General features: G+C 39.0%; 1 long non-coding RNA gene and 1 gene segment (V, D, J or C); one reads left to right on the top strand and one right to left on the bottom strand.

Moving 5' to 3' along the window:
- The window catches only part of LOC136336053 (uncharacterized), a 153,990-nt gene extending 152,004 nt beyond the window's left edge, over window positions 1-1,986 (top strand). Inside the window, exon 3 of the long non-coding RNA XR_010731367.1 lies at window positions 1,754-1,986. This is a non-coding gene — a long non-coding RNA (uncharacterized lncRNA). The remainder of the gene's footprint in view (window positions 1-1,753) is intronic.
- Window positions 1-21,362, bottom strand: part of LOC136336050 (T-cell receptor alpha chain constant-like) — a 503,949-nt gene that overhangs the window by 315,892 nt on the left and 166,695 nt on the right.

Genomic DNA, 21,362 nt, shown 5'->3' with positions numbered 1-21,362 from the left:
TGTGCTCCACGCACAATGGACCATAAGTGATAGTCATAGCTGTAGTTTTGTTGGAACCTTTCTGAATCCTCTGGTGGAAGTATTTTTCCTCTGGAAACTAGACCTCTAATCCAACAGAACCTAAGGTGGTGGGAAAGAGAATGAAAAATTCTAAAATAAGTTATGGGCATGATGTGAGGAAATTCTATTCTACATCCATGTCTTAGTTTCTACACTTGTGTATTTTAGCTGGGATGCTAAAAGTATCCATATTTTAGCTATTGGTTTAATAAATATTTTGCTTCCTGGAGAAGTTTAGAATTCCAATCACTAAGAGTGTTGTCCTTAGTGGCTTCTTTGCGGAGCCTTTAACAGGCCATTCCATCATTTCTTCTAGCATCTGACCTAGGTACCATGGACGGAGGCCATCTTTCAGGTTTATGGCTTGAACAGTGGAAACATTCCTCCCTCCCCGCTGGTAACTCCTCCATTGTCACACCAGTTGTGTTCCAAATTGGGTACATTGTTCTGAAGAGATTCAGTTATGAATATGGATATGAAAAAAAATTGAAAAAAAAATTTAAAAAAGCTTCAATGAACAAAATGGAAAAGTTTAAGATTCTTCAGGGTATGAGCTCCTAGGCAAATTATATTTTCTGGATAAAGGAGATGCTTAGCAGTCTGATCTTCCACATACACCATACAAAGCTGTAAGAGTTACAAGTAATAGTTGGTATGAAGACTGTAAGACTGAAAGGCACTACATATGCCATTATTTTTACTCTTGTTTTAAGGATTACAGCTTGCAGACATCCATCTCTCTGTGTTTTTTGCATTCAGATAGAATGAGCTTTTATTCCCAAGAGAAGACAATGATTTTCTATGTTCCTGTTACTCCAATCACTTTTCCCTTTCCCTGACACAGGTTCTGGGATCTGAGGTTCTGTAAACCTCTCCCTGTCACTCATCTCACTGTGCTCCTCACGAGAGCACAGAAATACATCGCAGCATCCTCCAGCTGGGAGTATGAGATCCTGAGGCTGAAGTGTTTGGTTGCTTTCTGGAACTTCACAGAGAAGCGATTATGCATTGCATTTTGCTGCTTATAAGCTTCTTGGTGGATAATGAAAATCATCTCCCCCACCCCTGGGAGGCTTTTTGTACCAGAACAAATAATAATTACTCTCAGTAGTTTCATATGTGCAGGCCAGGGTCACAGTCTCTGCATCCTGCACAGACATTTCTGGTTGAGGCAGAGTGACCATCTGGGCCACATTGGATCCTGTGGGAAAAAGGACAGAAAGAACTGCATTGGGGTATGACACCAGAGAGATAGAGCAGGCAGACTCATAATTGTTCCTGTCCTTACCTATCCTTTCTTTTCTTGATCCACACCCCAGGCAGAGCTGGTTCCCCATAGCTGGGCTCTGTGGGGCCATGCAGGTCCTGTGCTATCAACCTTCTCTTGTTTCAGAGCCCCATTAGGTAATATAAATAAAGACTTACACCTTCCTGATCAATACTGGTAGAGATCACAACTGCCCACAGCAAGGTAGCAAGGTCATGCTGACAGCTATCCCTGAAGGCTGAGAAGTCTCTTGCTCTAATCTGGGTATTTTTTGCTTGATCACAGGAAATAGTGTCATAGGTGGGAGGATGATTATGTCTCAGTGAGGAATTTTCCCAATACTTTTTGGTGTCTCTTTCAGAAAGTAAGCCTTTGATTATAATTTTAAATGAAAGTAAAAATGTTTTCTGATTTTATTTATTCTAGGATGAAAATAGAGAAGAAAGAGTGCTGGCAAATTTATTTCTGAGGTGACCTAGTCTTGGAGAGGAGACTGGACCTAGAATGCTGAGCCAAAGGGGGAGGGTTTCATTTGCAGCAATGAAAAATTCTGTACCTTCTCTTTTCTCATTTTAAAAATGAAAATGACAAAGCAACTATGATAAATATGCACACATAATTGTGGGTAATAAGAATATTCTTGAATATATTTATGTATTCAATTTTTATAATTTCTCACAATAAAGCACAAGAAAAAAGATGTATATTTAATGTAAATAAAAAGTGCACTGATAAAACTCAGAAGCTGTTTCTGTCATGTTTAATTGTGCCTATTTTTTCATAGATACTTAAAAAAAACCAAGTCCTTGTTTGTGCTATATCAAAAAACTGCAGTAACTATTGCAAGAAAAATATTTCTGTCTCTAAATTGCTCCCAACAACTCATATTAAGAGTTGCTCTCACCACTCATTCCATTTAAGAAAATGTGGACAAAATACTTTTTTAAAAAAGTTCTATGATTCATTGGAAGTTTGCATTTCCAGGGGTAGTGACAAGATAGTTATGTAATTCCAAGGTTGAAGTCCCCAAGCTCCCAAACTGTGAGTATGAATGGGATCCTGTTACATTCCAGGTACTGAGCAACACTGCTCTCTATAACAATGGTAATGGGTTCACCCTCTCCATTCAGAGGCTGTTAGAATGTCTTGTGCCCCAAAACCCAGTTTGACAACAATGGAAGAAGAGGCAACAGAATTTCTTCTAGATCATTCCCATCCTTGTCCAATGATTTTAATTCCTGTATCTTGGTTTTGGAGCCCCAAAAGTCAGCTCCAATATGAAGATTTGTGTAAGCAGTTTATGTGCAGGTGATTCTGGAAAACATTGGTAGGAAGTGAATCAGGGAAGGGAAAGAAGCCAATGCAGGGTGTTGTCATCAAGCCAGTTATTATTATGGGCAATTGGAGCTTAACCCAGCTGAGTAGCTCTGGGATTCAGTATAGCATACCCTTTGGCATTGTCCCAAGTGAGGCATGAAGGAGCTGGAATAATCCATACACTCACAGTCCATTGCTGACTGAGGGCTGCTTTAGGATCTCAGCACCACATTGGAGAATAGCTCTCCAATCTCTCAAAGTACTATCTTTTAACTGGTGCTTTAGCTGAGCCTTTAAGTTGTTATTCAAATGTTCTATTAAGCTAGTGGTTTGTGGATAATGCTCTGTGTAGTAGGATAGGTATATCTAATAGTTGCATGCTATACAGTGGGTCTGTTGATGCAGAGGGATAGGAAATCCTTTGATGATCATTCAGACACTCTGAGCCCTCAGTTTGTGCAGCTATGTGTGGCACTGTGGAAGGGAAGGCAAACTCATTCTCAGAGATGTGTCTTCACCCCAATAAAAAAAGATTTCTGTCACCTCCAGGGTGGAAGTGGTCCAATGTAATCAACTTGCAAACAAGTGGCTGGTGATCTCCAGGGGAGATTCCATCCCGAAGGCTCAGTGTGGTATCTACTGCTGACAGCTTGGCTATTTGGCAACATAAATAACTAAATCCGACTTGGTGAGAGAACACCATTCTTCTGGGCTCATGGAGAATCTCTGTTCTGTCACCTTGGCTAATCTGTTCACGGGTCTTCTGTCTAAGCACTGAAGTTGGCAGAGCTGGTGACATCCTCTGGATGGATTATCTTGCTCACATGGCTCAGTGCTTCCTCTGAAGTGGATACTCTCCAATGGGTATGGATATAAGATATAATGATTCCAATAGTTTGTGCCTGCACATACTGCTTCCTCAGTTCATGGTCACCCCTTAATGTGACTCATTCTCCTCCCACTCCACCTGCTCAGATTTCTGACCTTAGGAAAAAACAGGATTCTGGGCACTTTTCAAAGACCTGCTGTCGATCACCTCTGGTCATACCCCTTTGACTCTTCTCCAGCCAGCTTGTTGACCTTTCCCCATCTTAAGGAGGAAGCAGATTTCCATCACTCTGTGTGCTCTTTTCATAGTGTCCTTTATAAATGTTATACCACTTTCCCTCATGTTTTGGTACTTGATCTTCTAAGCCAGTCTTTTCAGAATGACAAAATATATTTTCTTTCATTACTGAAGTTGATGATCAGGGCTTTTGAGATAATATATTTTCAGTATATTTGAAAAAGTCTACAAAGGAACTCAATGGTAAGAATTTTACTTTGTTTTATCTTTGTTCTTTTTAGTGCTCTCTGCTTCCTGATATTAAGAATCAGGTTTTTGGACTAGTTTTTACAGAGTAAGGACTTCACACTGAAAAATGAAATACATCAGGTGGCATTTGGCAATATTATCCCTTGGCACATGGTCTTCAAATGAAAAATATTTGACATTATGCTATAAAAAGCCCCTCGTGTTTCCCTTTGCTCAGAGCAAGGGGAAAGTCAGTGTCCTGGAACCCTCACGGGGGGAGGGACAAGGCTCTGCAGGGTTTAGGTGCAGGGCGCAGGTGCCTGAGCCGCACTGTGCGCTCGCTGCACACAGGAACGTGGTTGAGTCGTGGAGTTGGGAATCCTTCACGTGCAGGGAAAAGTGCTGGCCCTCTGTGTTAAGCCTCACTGTGAATTTTCTGCTGGTCTTGTCTTTCACATTTGATCGCATTTGTATGAGGGATCTGAGGCCTTCCCCAGGATCCTGCCTAAACCACTGGAAGAAATTGGAATTGCTGTCTGTATAACTACAGTTCAGCATGAAGCTCTCTCCTTCCTGGACTTTGAGGAAAGGTGAGCTCTGTTCTACCTGCGGATGTTGGTTTGACCCTGTTCAGGAGGAATGAAAAAAAATGTCATACATGGGAAACAGGGTTTTTGTTTGTTTGTTTTGTTTTGCTTTGTTTACTTTAAAAGAATTTGCCTTAGTTGCTTTATATTCCTTAGAATAAACACCCAACTATCCCTGGGATCCCTCTAGATTTCAGTATCAGAGGAGCTCCATTTCCCTGGCTTGGCCCTTCCCCTCCCCCTCACACTCCCCTCACTCACAGGTTAGCTGCACACACAGGAGCATCAGTGAAGCTTGCAAGGGAATCTCCATTATGGCCTCTTGCTGGAGTCACTGAGGATTCAGTTAGAAGGTTTGGAACTGACCATGCTCAATGGGCTTGGATCACTGTCTTAGATTCTGTTGCTTCTTTTGGTGTGGAAACCCCTGGTGATTATTCTGTTTTCATAACCAATCAAAATCTCACTTGTCACGTTAAACCCGTCATTGAAAATATTCTTTCTTGCTGTTCCTATTCAGAGTTCTAGCCACCAGCTAGTCACTTCTGTCAGTGGAAGCACTGCCCCCATGTGGTCTGAACTCTTTCATTAAAACTTTTTATCATTTCCCTCGCATAGTACAAAGTAGCTCATTATGCTTCTGAAAGGAAATTAGAATATATAAAGAGGGAAAAAAGAAAACAAAATGTAGTCTCATAATGTTCTTCAGGGATGAAGAATCTCATGAATATTCATAGTTCCTGGTACTCCCTTCCCCACTCTTCACCTTTAATGGAAATCTATTCAGGTCCTTTCCCAAATTCTCTCAAAATACAAAGAAGGAAACTATAATATCCTTTCTTTTAATATATTTTCAGCTTTGAAAGCACAACTTGATATCTGGCTAACTTGAGAATGCTAATGTTTTTGCAAAAATCTAAGTGCTTCTTATATTTAGCTCTAGGCACCTGTGCAAACTCTGGTAATTTCTCATATTTTATATATTAGTTATCTGAAACCCTATTTGATGATCTCCTATATTTTTGCAAGGATTAGGGACTCAAGAACCTGAGAAATTAAGGAAGAGAGTACTATTCTTTGTGTTCAGTCCTACTCTGACGGCTCTAGGTATCTACTTAACCACATTTTCTCATCTACCTTCCCTGGATAAATTCTGGCCCTGGAAAGCCTATCCCCATCCTTCTCTCCCTTTATTCCTTCCCTCCCTTTATTCCTTCATGTGGGCTTGAGGTAAGTGATTGAGAGTGTGTGATGAATAAAGAGTTGTGGAGTTGTGATCTTTCTTGAAGTTTATTATGGATGCTAATCTTCCATTCTTATTCACATAAGAAATTATGTAAAATAAGGAGATTACTTCTTCTAGCTTTTTTTCCCTGAAGCACAGTGTAATTGTATCTCAGATTGTAGTTAGCACCCTTTCAGAGATGTGAGTCTGAGATGAACTGTGCCCTACCCTCTCCTGTGTTCTCTTTGTTGCTTGAGAAAAAAAAGCAACCAACCAAACAACAATAAAATCAGGCACATGGAGTGGTGGCCAGAGAACTTGGCTATTTGTAAATTGGTACACTCTACTGGGAATACGATTGTTCTTTTTCCCAATCAGAACACTGCCAAAGCACAAATCTGGCACTGCAGAAATGCTAACAAACCTTCTAGGAGTCTTAAAATATTGTCTCTACTGCTGAGGACACTTAGCAAGAATGTTCTCAAAGAAGGAAATTTTAGTCTGGAAAGAAAAGAAGGAGTTGTGTCAGTTGTTTGGAAGAAGTAACATTAACATGAGAGTTTCCCAGCAAGAATGTACCTAGTGAAAGGTGATTAACAATTTTCAGGAATAATGATAGACAGTGGTCGTGGCAGGTCCACAATAAATATTGAGTGTCTGCTTCCTAAAGTTTATTCACCTTAACTTGTGGGATGTTTAATAAAATGTACGGAACAGAATATGCTAATTAACTAACGCTAGGGGGCAGTGCATGATAGGCATCAGCAAAATACTGGAGCAAAGTATTTGCAATTATGAGTAAGTAGCTTAATAACTGACTTAAGAGCTAAGAAGAAAAATCATACCTCATCTCCACTAATGCAGAAGAAAACATAACAAAATACAACACATTCACATTAAAAACACTAAAAAGATAAAAATTAATATTTAATTTCTTAACATAAAAATGAACATGCCAAGCCCAATATCAACACTTACTTATAGGAAATGCTAAAAGCTTTCTTATAAAAGGAGAAACACCATAATGGTCCATACTTTTATCACTATTTAACACTGTGTCAAGGCTACTAGATAATGTAGTCAGCACAAAGAAAATAGTGGGAAGCATAAGAATTGAAACGAAAAAGGTAAAATACCCTCTGCATATTTACCAATGAAATAATTCTATATCAGAAAAGCCTAAAAAAAGAGAAAAAAAATCACTACCAAAAGACAGGTTATAATATAAACAACAATTTTATAAAAGTATTATCATATGTAGGAACAAAAAAATTAAAAGAAAATGTGGAAGAAAAGAGCACATTTTTAATTCCATAAATGTATAAAAAGAAAGAGAGAGAGAGAGGAAAAAAAAAAAGAAGTAAAATTCTTAAGTGCATATTAAAACTAGGTAGGCAGGTCAAGTAAATGGAACAACAAATCAATAATTAGGCCCAATTGTATATGGAAATTTAGTATATGATAAAGACAGCATCTCAACTCATTTCAAGGAATGACTTCTCAGTAGGTATTTTAATAACTTGTATCTCTTCTAGATATGAGGTGACAAGTATGATTATAGTAGTGTCCCGTTTTAAACAAGTATTCTTCATGCTGATGTTCCTGGAATCATGAATTCTTTGTAGTTTTTCCTGTATTCTTGAAGATTTTCCATGGGTTATACAAAGATGCTCCAAAAGGAAAACACACACACACACACACACACACACACACACACACACAGTTTGCTTGAGAGTCAGATGTTATGCTGCTTTTTCTTTCCCAGTTCTCTTCCCACTCTTACCTTTCCCTTAAAAAAAGTATTCATGGAGATGACGTCAGAGTAATGGCGGGGTAGGAAGTGATACCGATAAATCTCCCCCAAAACTCAACAAGATCTTCAATCAGAAACAGAAAAACCTACACTTGGAGCCTCCAGATGCTTCGCAATACACCCGAAGGTATGGTCGGCTGAAAAATTGGCTAAATATATAACCAAACCCTGAAGGAAAAAGGGAGTAAGAAATGCTCTGCCTTCCTCACTAACCTAAACAGGGAGGCTTTCTATGGTAACTGTGAATATAGAAACTGAGGCGGGCAAAGGGGGTGAATAGATCCAGGCTGTGGCACAAACGGCCAAACCAGGCTGTGGCATGGAGATCCAAGCCGAGGAAAAACCGATCCTGTGGCAACCCGGGCAATACAAGCTAACACTCGTGCCAAACCCAAACAAAGAAAGACAAGTGGGGCAGCCATTTCACCCGATCTCCTGGTCGGTGCGCAGTTAGTGGGCAAGAGATTTCTTCCTAAGCCCCGGGAGTGGGTTCCCCTGTTACCCCACAGAGAGGCAGAGTCAGAGGCCTTTCTGTGGGCCGAAAGCAGAATCTCTGGGCAGCCCCAGCGCCCTGGGAAAGCCGTGCATGGGAGGGAGCGAGAACTAATTCCAATGGTGGAAATTTTCCATGCTGGTGGGGGTTTCACTCAGAGGGAAACGCGGCCGGCCTCATATCCTGGTCTGCGTGCACAGATAATGAGTGAGAGATTCCTCCGAGTGCCTCGGCAGTGCGCGCCCGTGTTATCGCACAGAGGGGCAGAGTCAGGGGCCTTTGTGTGGGCCAAAGCGGAATCTCGGGCCACCCTAGCACCTTGCAAAAGCCGCGCACGGGGACAAAGTGAGAGCCAATTCCAACGCTGCAACTTTTCCATGCGGTTGGGGATTTCACTCAGAGCGTGAGACTCCTGGCCGGATATCCTGGTCTGCGTGCACAGATAGTGAGTGAGAGTTTCCTCCAAGCGCCCGGAAGTGGGCGCCCGCCTGTGTTACCGGACAGAGTGGCAGAGCCAGAGGTCTTTGAGTGGGTGGAAAGCCCGCCTGATTATGCTAGCAGCTCTGACTGACTAAGCCTTACCCAGAGCCCTGTGCTGAGTGGAAATAGAGTGGGGAGTTGCCAGCTCTTTGAGCCTTTTACTATCCAGGCAGAGGCAGAGGCAGCAGCAACCCCATAGCTGGATTATCAGGCTACTAATTGAGGAAGGAAAGACTAGGAGAAAGGCTCCAGGAACACGGACTCTCTCACTGTCGGAGCCTATAAATGCTAATGAGCCTCGACTGCCAATGAGACTAAAGCACAATACATGACATTGCCATAGAGACTTATCAACTGCAAACCTCTACCTGAGCATGCCAAAGGGGCAGAATCCGGGGTACAGAGTCACCGACCAGGAAGAGGGAGAGAAAAGAAAAAGCAAGAAGATAACCTCTCAAAATCAAGAAAAATCTGCAGACTTTATAACCTAGCCCATTTTATTATATTTGTTCGTTTGTTTCTCTTATCTTCATTCTTGATATTTTTTTTCCTCCTCCAATTTGGCCGATTAATTTCTGCCGGTCTTACTCTCTCTTCTCCTTGAACTACACTACCCATAAGTGTTACATCTTCCATTATCTTTTCTCTCCTCTTCCTTTCTCTCTATGAGGGTTGCACTCCAAAACCCTTAACTCTCTCTCTCTCCTCTTTTTTCTTTTTTCTTCTTTTAGTGGTTCCCTCTTTTTTTTCTCTCTCTCTCTTTCTTTTCTCCCTCTATATTAGTTTCTTCCTTTCTCCTTTACATCTCCTCTCATTCAAACCTCAATAACAAACAAATTCTCTTATCTGGGACTCAAACTTATGTTTGTGGCATTTTGGGGGGTTTTTACTTCACCTTTTTAACTCACTAGCAGTGCTCCCATCCCTGGCTCTCCATTTTATCTAGTTCTTGTTCCACTAAATACAATAGTAATTTTTTAATTTTCCCCCCATTTTTCTGTTTTCCTCTTATTCCTCTCATCATAACTCTTAGACAACCAACACCTAAAAGCAAATCATTTCATTGTTGACCCAAATTTTTTCGTTATTTGCTTTTTGTGGGTACATACCCCCTTCTTTTTTCTTTTTTTTTCTTTTTCTTTCTTTTTTTTGCCCCTTTATTACTTTTCCCCAATTCAGGCCCTCCATTACAGGCATTGTTTGTTATAATTCACCGGTCACCACAAGATTTTCTCAAGAAAGAGGGGAGAGGAGAGGAGAGGAAAAAAGGAGGGGGGGAATAATTTCCTTTTTTTAAATTTTTATTTTATTTTATTTTTCTTTATTTCATTATTAATTTTTTTAAAAAAAACAACTCTTCAATTTTTTATTTTTTTAACTTTTTATTCTTTATTAAATCTCATTAATACTATCAACAAAACCACCCTCAGATACCATTAAGAAAGAGAAAATCGAATATCATGGATACAAAAGAAAGAGAGGTAACACAGCTAGATGAGGAAAAATCTATGGAGAAAAAATTTAATATATTGGAAACCTTGGAGCTAAATGACAGAGAATTCAAGATAGAAATCCTAAAAATACTCAGAGATATACAAGAAAACACAGAAAGGCAATTTAGGGAGCTCAGAAAACAACTCAATGAACACAAAGAATATATGTCCAAGGAAATTGAAACTATAAAAACAAATAAAACAGAGATGAAAAACTCAATTCACAAGCTGAAAAACGAAGTAACAAGCTTAGCTAATAGAACAGGTCACGTAGAAGAGAGGATTAGTGAAATAAAAGACAAGCAACTTGAGGCACAACAGAGAGAAGAAGAAAGAGACTCAAAAATTAAAAAAAATGAGATAGCCCTACAAGAATTATCTGACTCCATCAGAAAGAATAACATAAGAATAATAGGTATATCAGAGGGAGAAGAGAGAGAAAATGGAATGGAGAACATACTCAAACAAATAATAGATGAGAACTTCCCAAGTCTGTGGAAAGAACTAAAGCCTCAAATTCAAGAAGCAAACAGAACTCCGAGTTTTCTTAACCCCAACAAACCTACTCCAAGGCATATTATAATGAAATTGACACAAACAAACAGCAAAGAAAAAATTCTCAAGGCAGCCAGGGAAAAGAAGAATACAACATATAAAGGAAGGCCCATTAGATTATCATCAGATTTCTCAGCAGACACTCTACAAGCTAGAAGAGAATGGACCCCAATTATTTAAAGTCCTGAAAGAGAGGAACTTTCAGCCATGAATACTATACCCATCAAAGCTATCCTTCAAATATGAAGGAGAAATAAAAACATTCACAGATACAGAAAAGATGAGGGAATTTATCATCAGAAAACCCCCACTCCAGGAATTACTATAGGGGGTTCTCCAATCAGATACAAAGAACAAAAAAAAAAACAGAGCCACAAGTAAAAGCTCCAAGAAGAACACAATAAAACCAAATTTAAACTGTGACAACAGGCCCTGGCCCGTTGGCTCAGTGGTAGAGTGTCGGCCTAGCGTGCGGAGGACCCGGGTTTGATTCCCAGCCAGGGCACACAGGAGAAGCGCCCATTTGCTTCTCCACCCCTCCGCCATGCTTTCCTCTCTGTCTCTCTCTTCCCCTCCTGCAGCTGAGGCTCCATTGGAGCAAAGATGGCCCGGGCGCTGGGGATGACTCTGTGGCCTCTGCCTCAGGCGCTAGAGTGGCTCTGGTCGCAACATGGCGACACCCAGGGTGGGCAGAGCATCGCCCCCTGGTGGGCAGAGCGTCGCCCCATGGTGTGCGTGCCGGTTGGATCCCAGTCGGGCGCATGCGGGAGTCTGTCTGACTGTCTCTCCCTGTTTCCAGCTTCAGAAAAATGAAAAAAAAAAAAACTGTGACAACAACAAAAAGAAAGAGGGATCCCAGTCGGGCGCATGCGGGAGTCTGTCTGACTGTCTCTCCCTGTTTCCAGCTTCAGAAAAATGAAAAAAAAAAAACAAAACTGTGACAACAACAAAAAGAAAGAGGGGGAGAAGATGGAGATTAACAGTAGCAAAGGACAATGGAGTGCAAAAGTACTCACAAAATAGTTCATTACAATGAACAGGGTAGGGACCATTTTCATTATTCAAAGGTAACCACCATTGAAAAAACCACCACAGAAGCACATGAGATAAAAGAGATAGCAACAGAGGAAAGATGTATGGAATACAACCAAATAAAAGCAAAAGATAGAAAAACAAAAGAGAAGGATCAAACAAGACACAAAACTAACAGAAAGCAAGATATAAAATGGCAATAGGGAACTCACAAGTGTCAATAATTACACTAAATGTAAACAGATTAAACTCACCAATAAAAAGGCACAGAGTAGTAGAATGGATTAAAAAAGAAAATCCAACTGTATGCTGCCTACAGGAAACTCATCTAAGTAACAAGGATAAAAACAAATTCAAAGTGAAAGGCTGGAAAACAATACTCCAAGCAAATAACATCCAAAAAAAAGCAGGTGTAGCAATACTCATATCGGATAATGCTGACTACAAGACAGGAAAAGTACTCAGAGACAAAAATGGCCATTTCATAATGGCTAAGGGGACACTGAATCAAGAAGACATAACAATTCTTAATATATATGCACCAAACCAAGGAGCACCAAAATATATAAGACAGCTACTTATTGATCTTAAAACAAAAACTGACAAAAATACAATCATACTTGGAGACCTCAATACACCGCTGACGGCTCTAGATCGGTCATCCAAACAGAGAATCAACAAAGACATAGTGGCCTTAAACAAAAAACTAGAGCACCTGGATATGATAGAAATCTACAGGACATTTCATCCCAAAGTGACTGAGTATACATTTTTCTCCAGTGTACATGGATCATTCTCAAGAATTGACCATAGTTGGGCCACAAAAACAACATCAGCAAATTCAGAAAAATTGAAGTTGTACCAAGCATATTTTCTGATCATAAAGCCTTGAAACTAGAATTCAACTGCAAAAAAGAGAAAAAAAATCCCACAAAAATGTGGAAACTAAACAACATACTTTTAAAAAATGAATGGGTCAAAGAAGAAATAAGTGCAGAGATCAAAAGATATATACAGACTAATGAAAATGACAATACGTCATATCAGAATCTATGGGATGCCGCAAAAGCAGTGATAAGAGGGAAGTTCATATCACTTCAGGCATATATGAACAAACAAGAGAGAGCCCAAGTGAACCACTTAAATTCCCACCTTAAGGAAATAGAAAAAGAAGAACAAAGAAAACCCAAAACCAGCCGAAGAAAGGAGATAATAAAAATCAGAGCAGAAATAAATGAATTAGAGAACAGAAAAAACTATAGAAAAAATTAATAGAACAAGGAGCTGGTTCTTTGAAAAGAACAACAAAATTGACAAACCCTTGGCAAGACTTACCAAGGAAAAAAGAGAAAGAACTTATATAAACAAAATCCAAAATGAAAGAGGAGAAATCACCACGGACACCGTAGATATACAAAGAATTATTGTAGAATAGTATGAAAAACTTTATGCCACTAAATTCAACAACCTAGAAGAAATGGATAAATTCCTAGAACAATACAACCTTCCTAGACTGAGTCAAGAAGAAGCAGAAAGCCTAAACAGACCTATTAGTAGAGAAGAAATAGAAAAAACCATTAAAAACCTCCCCAAAAATAAAAGTCCAGGCCCTGACGGGTATACCAGCGAATTTTATCAAACATTCAAAGAAGACTTAGTTCCTATTCTACTCAAAGTCTTCCAAAAAATTGAAGAAGAAGCAATACTTCCAAACTCATTTTATGAGGCCAACATAACCCTCATACCAAAACCAGGCAAGGATGGCACAAAAAAAGAAAACTACAGACCAATATCTCTAATGAATACAGATGCTAAAATACTAAACGAAATACTAGCAAATCGAATACAACAACATATTAAAAAAATAATACATCATGATCAAGTGGGATTCATCCCAGAATCTCTAGGATGGTTCAAAATACGTAAAACGGTTAATGTAATACACCATATCAACAAAACAAAGAACAAAAACCACATGATCTTATCAATAGATGCAGAAAAGGCTTTTGATAAAATTCAACACAATTTTATGTTTAAGACTCTCAACAAAATGGGTATAGAAGGAAAATATCTCAACATGATAAAGGCCATATATGATAAACCATCAGCTAACATCATATTAAATGGCACTAAACTGAAGTCTTTCCCCCTTAAATCAGGAACAAGACAGGGTTGTCCACTCTCTCCACTCTTATTTAATGTGGTACTAGAGGTTCTAGCCAGAGCAATCAGACAAGACAAAGAAATAAAAGGCATCCATATTGGAAAAGAAGAAGTAAAGGTATCACTTTTTGCAGATGATATGATCCTATACATCGAAAACCCCAAAGATTCCACAAAAAGACTACTAGAAACAATAAGCCAATACAGTAAGGTCGCAGGATACAAAATTAACATACAGAAGTCAATAGCCTTTCTATATGCCAACAATGAAACAATTGAGAACGAACTCAAAAGAATAATCCCCTTCACGATTGCAACAAAAAAAATAAAATAGCTAGGAATAAACATAACAAAGAATGTAAAGGACTTATATAATGAAAACTATAAACCATTGTTAAGGGAAACTGAAAAAGATATAATGAGATGGAAGAATATACCTTGTTCTTGGCCAGGAAGAATAAATATAATCAAGATGGCTATATTACCCAAAGCAATATACAAATTTAATGCAATTCCCATCAAACTTCCAATGACATTTTTTAAAGAAATAGAGCAAAAAATCATCAGATTTATATGGAACTATAAAAAACCCCGAATAGCCAAAGCAATCCTAAAGAAAAAGAATGAAGCTGGGGGCATTACAATACCTGACTTCAAACTCTATTATAGGGCCACGACAATCAAAACAGCATGGTATTGGCAGAAAAATAGACACTCAGACCAATGGAACAGAATAGAAAGTCCAGAAATAAAACCACATATATATAGTCAAATAATTTTTGTAAAGGGGCCAACAACACACAATGGAGAAAAGAAAGCCTCTTCAATAAATGCTGCTGAGAAAACTGGAAAGCCACATGCAAAAGAATGGAACTGGACTACTGTTTGTCCCCCTGTACAAAAATTATCTCAAAATGGATCAAAGATCTAAACATAAGACCTGAAAGAATTAAGTATATAGAAGAAGACATAGGTACTCAACTCATGTACCTGAGTTTTAAAGAGCATTTTATGAATTTGACTCCACTGGCAAGAGAAGTGAAGGCAAAAATTAATGAATGGGACTACATCAGACTAAGAAGTTTTTGCTCAGCAAGAGAAACTGATAACAAAATAAACAGAAAGCCAACTAAATGGGAAATGATATTTTCAAACAACAGCTCAGATAAGTGTCTAATATCCAAAATATACAAAGAACTCATAAAACTCAACAACAAACAATCCAATAAAAAAATGGGAAGAGGATATGAACAGACACTTCTCCCAGGAAGAAATACAAATGGCCAACAGATATATGAAAAGATGATCATCTCTTTAGTTATTAGAGAAATGCAAATCAAAACTGCAATGAGATACCACCTCACACCTGTTAGAGTAGCTATTATTAGCAAGACAGGTAATAGCAAATGTTGGAGAGGCTGTGGATAAAAAGGAACCCTCATACACTGTTGGTGGGAATGTAAAGTAGTACAACCACTATGGAAGAAAGTATGGTGGTTCCTCAAAAAACTGCAAATAGAACTACCTTATGACCCAGCAATCCCTCTACTGGGTATATACCCCAAAAACTCAGAAACATTAATACGTAAAGAGACATGCAGCCCCATGTTCATTGCAGCATTGTTCACAGTGGCCAGGACATGGAAACAACCAAAAAGCCAGTCAATAGATGACTGGATAAAGAAGATGTGGCACATATACACTATAGAATACTACTCAGCCATAAGAAATGATGACATCGGAACATTTACAGCAAAATGGTGGGATCTTGATAACATTCTACGAAGTGAAATAAGTAAATCAGAAAAAACCTGGAACTGCATTATTCCATACGTAGGTGGGACATAAAAGTGAAACTAAGAGCCATTGATAAGAGTGTGGTGGTTACTGGGGGGAGGGGGCAATGGGAGAGGGAAAGGGGGAGGGGGAGGGGCACAAAGAAAACAAGATAGAAGGTGACAGAGGACAAGCTGACTTTGGGTGATGGGTATGCAACATAATTGAATGACAAGATAACCTGAACTTGTTATCTTTGAATATGTGTATCCTGATTTATTGATGTCACCCCATTAAAAAAATAAAATTATTAAAAAAAAAGTATTCATTTCAACCATTCTGAATCTTACTATAATACATTGCTCCAGCGTGCTAAAATCTTTAAGGTATCAAACAGGCACACAATTCATTGACTCCTACCTTCTGAGAGAGAGTTCTTAATAGCTAAGCAAAAAATGTTGCAAGACAACAATATAACTCAACTAGGCAACAGCCTGAAGAAAGATTTCTTGCCCCTATCTATCATCTATCTATGTACCTATGTATGATATATGTATGTATGTATGTATGTATGTATCTGTTTATCAATCATTGCTGAGACCTGCACCATGTGTCTATTCCTGGGTCTCAAGCAGGAATAGTACAAAATTGAATGAATAATAGACAAAGACTTAAAGGCATATACAGGATGGGTTTCAAGAGGAAGCCACAGCTTCTTGCCAGCAGTAAAATTTGCCACCCTGGCCGAGCCACAAAACATGGCCACCCTCAGAAAACATCCTTCTTTATTTACTGGACAAGGTGGGCCATTAGCAAATCAATCATGTTTCCAAGGCAATGCAAGAAAACCACCAGGTGCAGAAAACCCCCCACCATCTTAACTTTAAAGAAAGAAATAATTAGTTTCCAGTCCTTCTAGGGAACATGAGCAGGCAAGACGAGTACTGAAGCACAGCCTTTTGCAGTTTAGGCAGGTGAGGTGGAGGGTTGGGCAGATTATCAGCTTACAGTCAGCTCCTTCCCCAAAATCCAAACTGCAAAATACCCTGTTGATTTTTTGGTCCCCATCAAATCTCCCTTTTATATTTTTTAAACTTCTATTCATGTGCTGTGATTCATACTCACCTGATTTTCCATGTTCTAATTTGGAGGAAGACTAGAAAAATATAAAATAAACAACAAAATTAAAATAGCCAATGCTAACAAATACCAAAACAAGTGTCTTAATACAATGAAGTGATTAAAGCCTAATAGATTAATCAAGCAAAGTCTTAACTAATATAGCAGGATCTAAAATAAAATCTTTGCAGTTTTTAATGTCTTTAAACATGTTCACCAAGTCCATGTTGACACTATCACTGCTTCACATTATTTGTAAATGCAACCAGCCCCACTTCAGTCTGAGAACTGTCCCAAGGAGCAGGAGTCACACACATTCAGAAAAAGTCTGCAAGGCACTGGAGTTGTGGTCTCACATTTCTATACTTTGCAGCTATAGTCCAGGTCCCAATGACCACTGCTTCTAGCTGGCAATGATTCAGGTAGACTGGTAAAGCCATCTGCAGCATGTATGGAGATGGAGCTTCCATTTTCTTTAAACTGGAGAGATAAACCCAGGGGGTCTTTCCCTGGAGTTTTGCAGCTGGGAGGTGGTGAGGAGAACCTTGGGATACACTATGCTGGGTGGTAGAGGTACTCTTTAAATGGCCTGTTAATTAATGGGGTAGAAATGTTTTGATAAGTGTAGGAATGTTACTTGAAAAAACATTTACTATATTTCATTAGAAGTTAACATAAAGACAAGTATTTCTTACAATCTTTAAAGTCAAGGTATAAAATGTGCCCACCACATACATAAAGGTCAATTGTAAATAATATTAAAAAAGGGGAGAGTCATATCTGGAACTCCTGCAAATCTTCTTTATTATGTTTTTTACTTTAAAAAATTTCTTTTGAATGCTGATGTATAGGGTTATTCAGCAGCCTAGTGACTCTGGAATCCTAAAAAAGAAGCCAAACCTCTTTATCCTGCAAATTCCTACTCTCTTTTATTTGATCCAGCTGGTAATGCTGTTCTTTTTTTTGTTTTGTTTTGTTTTGTTTTTCCAATCAGCTCCAGATATACAGAAAAAGTTTATATAGGCAGATGAGGGCCCTCAAACCCCTCAGCAAGATTTCTACCCCATTAATTAACAAGCAATTTAAAGAGTACATTAAGGCTCAGAACCTGTCAACAGAACCTCAAACCTGTCAACAGAAGTGAGCAAAAAGAGAGAGGGGGGGCTCTAAATTAGGAGTAGATCCCAGGCATGGGCATTGAGGCAAGGAGACACTATATATTAAACAAAGCAGCAGAAAATAAGATCATCATCACTCACAACAGAGATCTTTGAGGGATGAGCAGCCCCTGAATATTAAGAAATGAGATCAGTTTACCTGTTACTTGGAAGAATACCCTAGGCTCGTCCACAGTGACGTGAGATGGGGCTGATGGATCTGAACACCTTTATCCTTCAAGGGCAAGTCCCAGCAGGCTGGAAAAGATTATATCACAGGTGGCTGGAGTAGGGCTGGAAGAGACTGAACCCTCCCTTGGAGGAGCAAGGAGGCAGCCTACCTTCCAGTGTCCCTTTTCCCCACAGTAAAGGCATGGCCCTGGCGGGGGCCTAGAAGCCAGGCAGGCTTTAGCCCAATGACCTTTCTCTCCACTCTTGAAGCAGGGCCCTGATGGAGGCTTATGAGGCTCCTTAGGGGTGTTGGAGCCTTTATGGGAATATGCCATGAGCTGATATTTTGCTTGATTTCTTTTTGGGATGTCTTCCTTTTTCTGTTTCTCTTGGTCATTATAGACCTTAAAAGCCATGCTCAGAAGATCTTGCTGAGGGGTTTGAGGGCCCTCATCTGCCTATATAAACTTTTTCTGTATATCTGGAGCTGATTGGAAACAAAACAAACCAAAACAAAAAAAAAGAACAGCATTACCAGCTGGATCAAATAAAAGAGAGTAGGAATTTGCAGGATAAAGAGGTTTGGCTTCTCTTTTAGGATTCCAGAGCGTTTAGGCTGCTGAATAACCCTGTACATCAGCATTCAAAAGAAAATTTTTAAAGTAAAAAACATAATAAAGAAGATTTGCAGGAGTTCCAGATATGACTCCCCCCTTTTTAAATATTATTTACAATTGACCTTTAAGTATGTGCTGGGCACACTTTATACCTTGATTTTAAAGACTGTAATAAATATTTGTCTTTATGTTAACTTCTAACAAAATATAGTAAATGTTTTTTCAAGTAACATTCCTACACTTATCAAAAACATTTCTACCCCATTAATTAACAGGCAATTTAAAGAGTACATTAAGGCTGGAAAAATCCAGTATGACTTTTGTTATATTCCTCTAGTAAAAATATTTACACTTTTGTTAAGCAAATCCACTCTGCTTCAAGCTTTGCAGCTACAGTTTGCAGCTGTAGCTTGGAGCAGCTTGGTTAAAATTAGCAAGTCTTTAGGATCCACATTTTATTCTATTTAAATATCTATAAATGAGCACTCTGTACAAGTTTCAATTAAAATTAAAAAAAATTTAGTAATAAAACTATTTTATTTTTTCAGTATTAGAGCCAGTATTTTCAATTTTTGCATGCAAGAACTTAATTCAGGCTTTAAAAATTCACTTTTAGACATTAAACAAAGACCAAGCACAAACAAAAATTAGACAAATCAGAGAGAAACCTGGGATTTGAAAGTACAATTATATTAGAAAGTTGCCTGCTTGATTTTACTTAGGGCATCCTGAGAGGGACAAAAGAATGATAAAAATCAAACAGAACTCTCTCGAGAAAAAGTCTTGAGATGGCCGTATGAGATTTTGTTTAGCTATACTCAAAAAGGCACTCCCTGCACCAATTTCCAGGCAAAGAATAAGAAAAAACAAAGTGATAGTTCAGAGGATTGTGGCTAAAACATTAAATAAAATTAGGCAATAATAAGAAAAAGCTGTAACTTTAAAAAGCATCTGAGTCTTCCATTCACTCCTAAATTCTAACAGCCTTTGCAAGAGCCGAGATCCCTTCATCTCAACTCCAGCAGAGAGACAGACCTAGTTTACCAGGGTGGGGAAGGCTCCACCGTCCACCTCCCTGCCTCTGCTCTTTGACAGTAGCCCCCACCTGTGGGGACCCATTCATGATTGGAGGTTGAATGTGGAGCAGCAGGCCCTTGTTGAGCAAATAAAAGCTGCCCATTCAAAGGCGTGGGATGCTGTGGGTCCCGACGAGTCCAGCGAGCTCTACCACAAGCTCAGAGTCTGGAACAGACTGGTCACCATTCACTGCTCTGCCCGCTCCCCTGCACCCAGAATCCATGGTTCCGAGCTGAGATGTGCTGTGCCCGCTCTTATCACCACCATGTTGGAAATAAGATTCACCAGCAGAAACATTTTCCTGACCTTCCTTCTTTTATTTGTTCTTCCTTTTATCAAAAAATCCTGGGAGCTTCACCTTAAGCACTGTGGCAAAAGCAAGATCTTGCATATATGAAGGCCCAATATCAGCACATATTCTGATATAAACTTCTTTGTCAACCGTTATTCTTTCAACTGCCTAAATCAGCTGTGAAACAAATTCTTGAAATTGCTCAACTGCGCCTTGTCTAATTTTACTAAATTTTTCCATTTTGGTCCCTGTATCTCGAACCTGATCCAAAGCCTGCTGGAGGAGCAGGATCTCCAAGGGTCTGAGACAAAGACCTTGGGAGCAGGGGCCTGTGGAGCTGCAAAGATTACAATGGCCACAGCCACAATATTCTCATCTCCTGAGTTATTCTCAGACTCCAAGTTCTTCTCATATTTACATTCCTCTATTTCTATCTCATTCTAATCAAACAACTTCTTCTCAAATAAAAACATTTGTACACAAAGAAAAAGGTCCCTCACTTTTGACCCTAAATGTCCCATAATTTTTTACTCTCAAATTTTACTTTCCCCTCAAACTCTGTTTTCAAGCTTTACTTCTCAAAAGCTTTACTTACTTTGCATGCACACCTCTGGGGAGAGGTTCATTACCTTCACTTCTTTTGTTTTCCCTTTGTTGAGCCCCATGTTGGGCACTAACAGCCACAACCCATGCAATGAGTCTATTCCAGGGTCTTGAGTGGGAATGATACAAAATTGAATGAATAATAGACAAATACTTAAAGACATATATAGGATAGGTTTCTAGAGGAAGCTACAGTTTCTTGCCAACAGTAAAATTTGCCACCCTGGTCGAGCCACAAAACATGGCCGCCCTCAGAAAACATCCTTCCTTATTTACTGGACAAGGTAGGCCATTAGCAAATCAATCACGTTTTCAAGGCAACACAAAAAACCACCAGGTGCAAAAATACACCCACCATCTTAACTTTAAATAAAGAAGTAACTAGCTTCCAGTCCTTCCAGAGAACATGGACTGGCAGGACTAGTACTAAAGTTCAGCTTTTTGCAACTTAATCAGGCAGGTGAGGTGGGGGGTTGGGCAGACTGTCAGCTTACAGTCAGCTCCTTCTCCAAAATCCAAACTGCAAAATACCCTGTTGATTTTTTGGTCCCCAACATATCATCTATCTATCTATCTATCTATCTATCTATCTATCTATCTATCTATCTATCATCATCATCTATCTATCATCTATCTATCTATCATCTATCATCTATCTATCATCTATCTACCTATCTATCTATTATCATCATCTATCTATCATCTATCATCATCATCTATCTATCATCTATCTATCTATCATCTATCATCTATCTATCATCTATCTACCTA

This window comes from Saccopteryx bilineata, chromosome 4 (assembly GCF_036850765.1).
Source record: "Saccopteryx bilineata isolate mSacBil1 chromosome 4, mSacBil1_pri_phased_curated, whole genome shotgun sequence".
In the NCBI taxonomy this organism is placed as follows: domain Eukaryota; kingdom Metazoa; phylum Chordata; class Mammalia; order Chiroptera; family Emballonuridae; genus Saccopteryx; species Saccopteryx bilineata.
The sequence above is the reverse complement of the archived record's forward strand: the minus strand, read 5'-3'. Positions and strand labels throughout refer to the sequence as shown.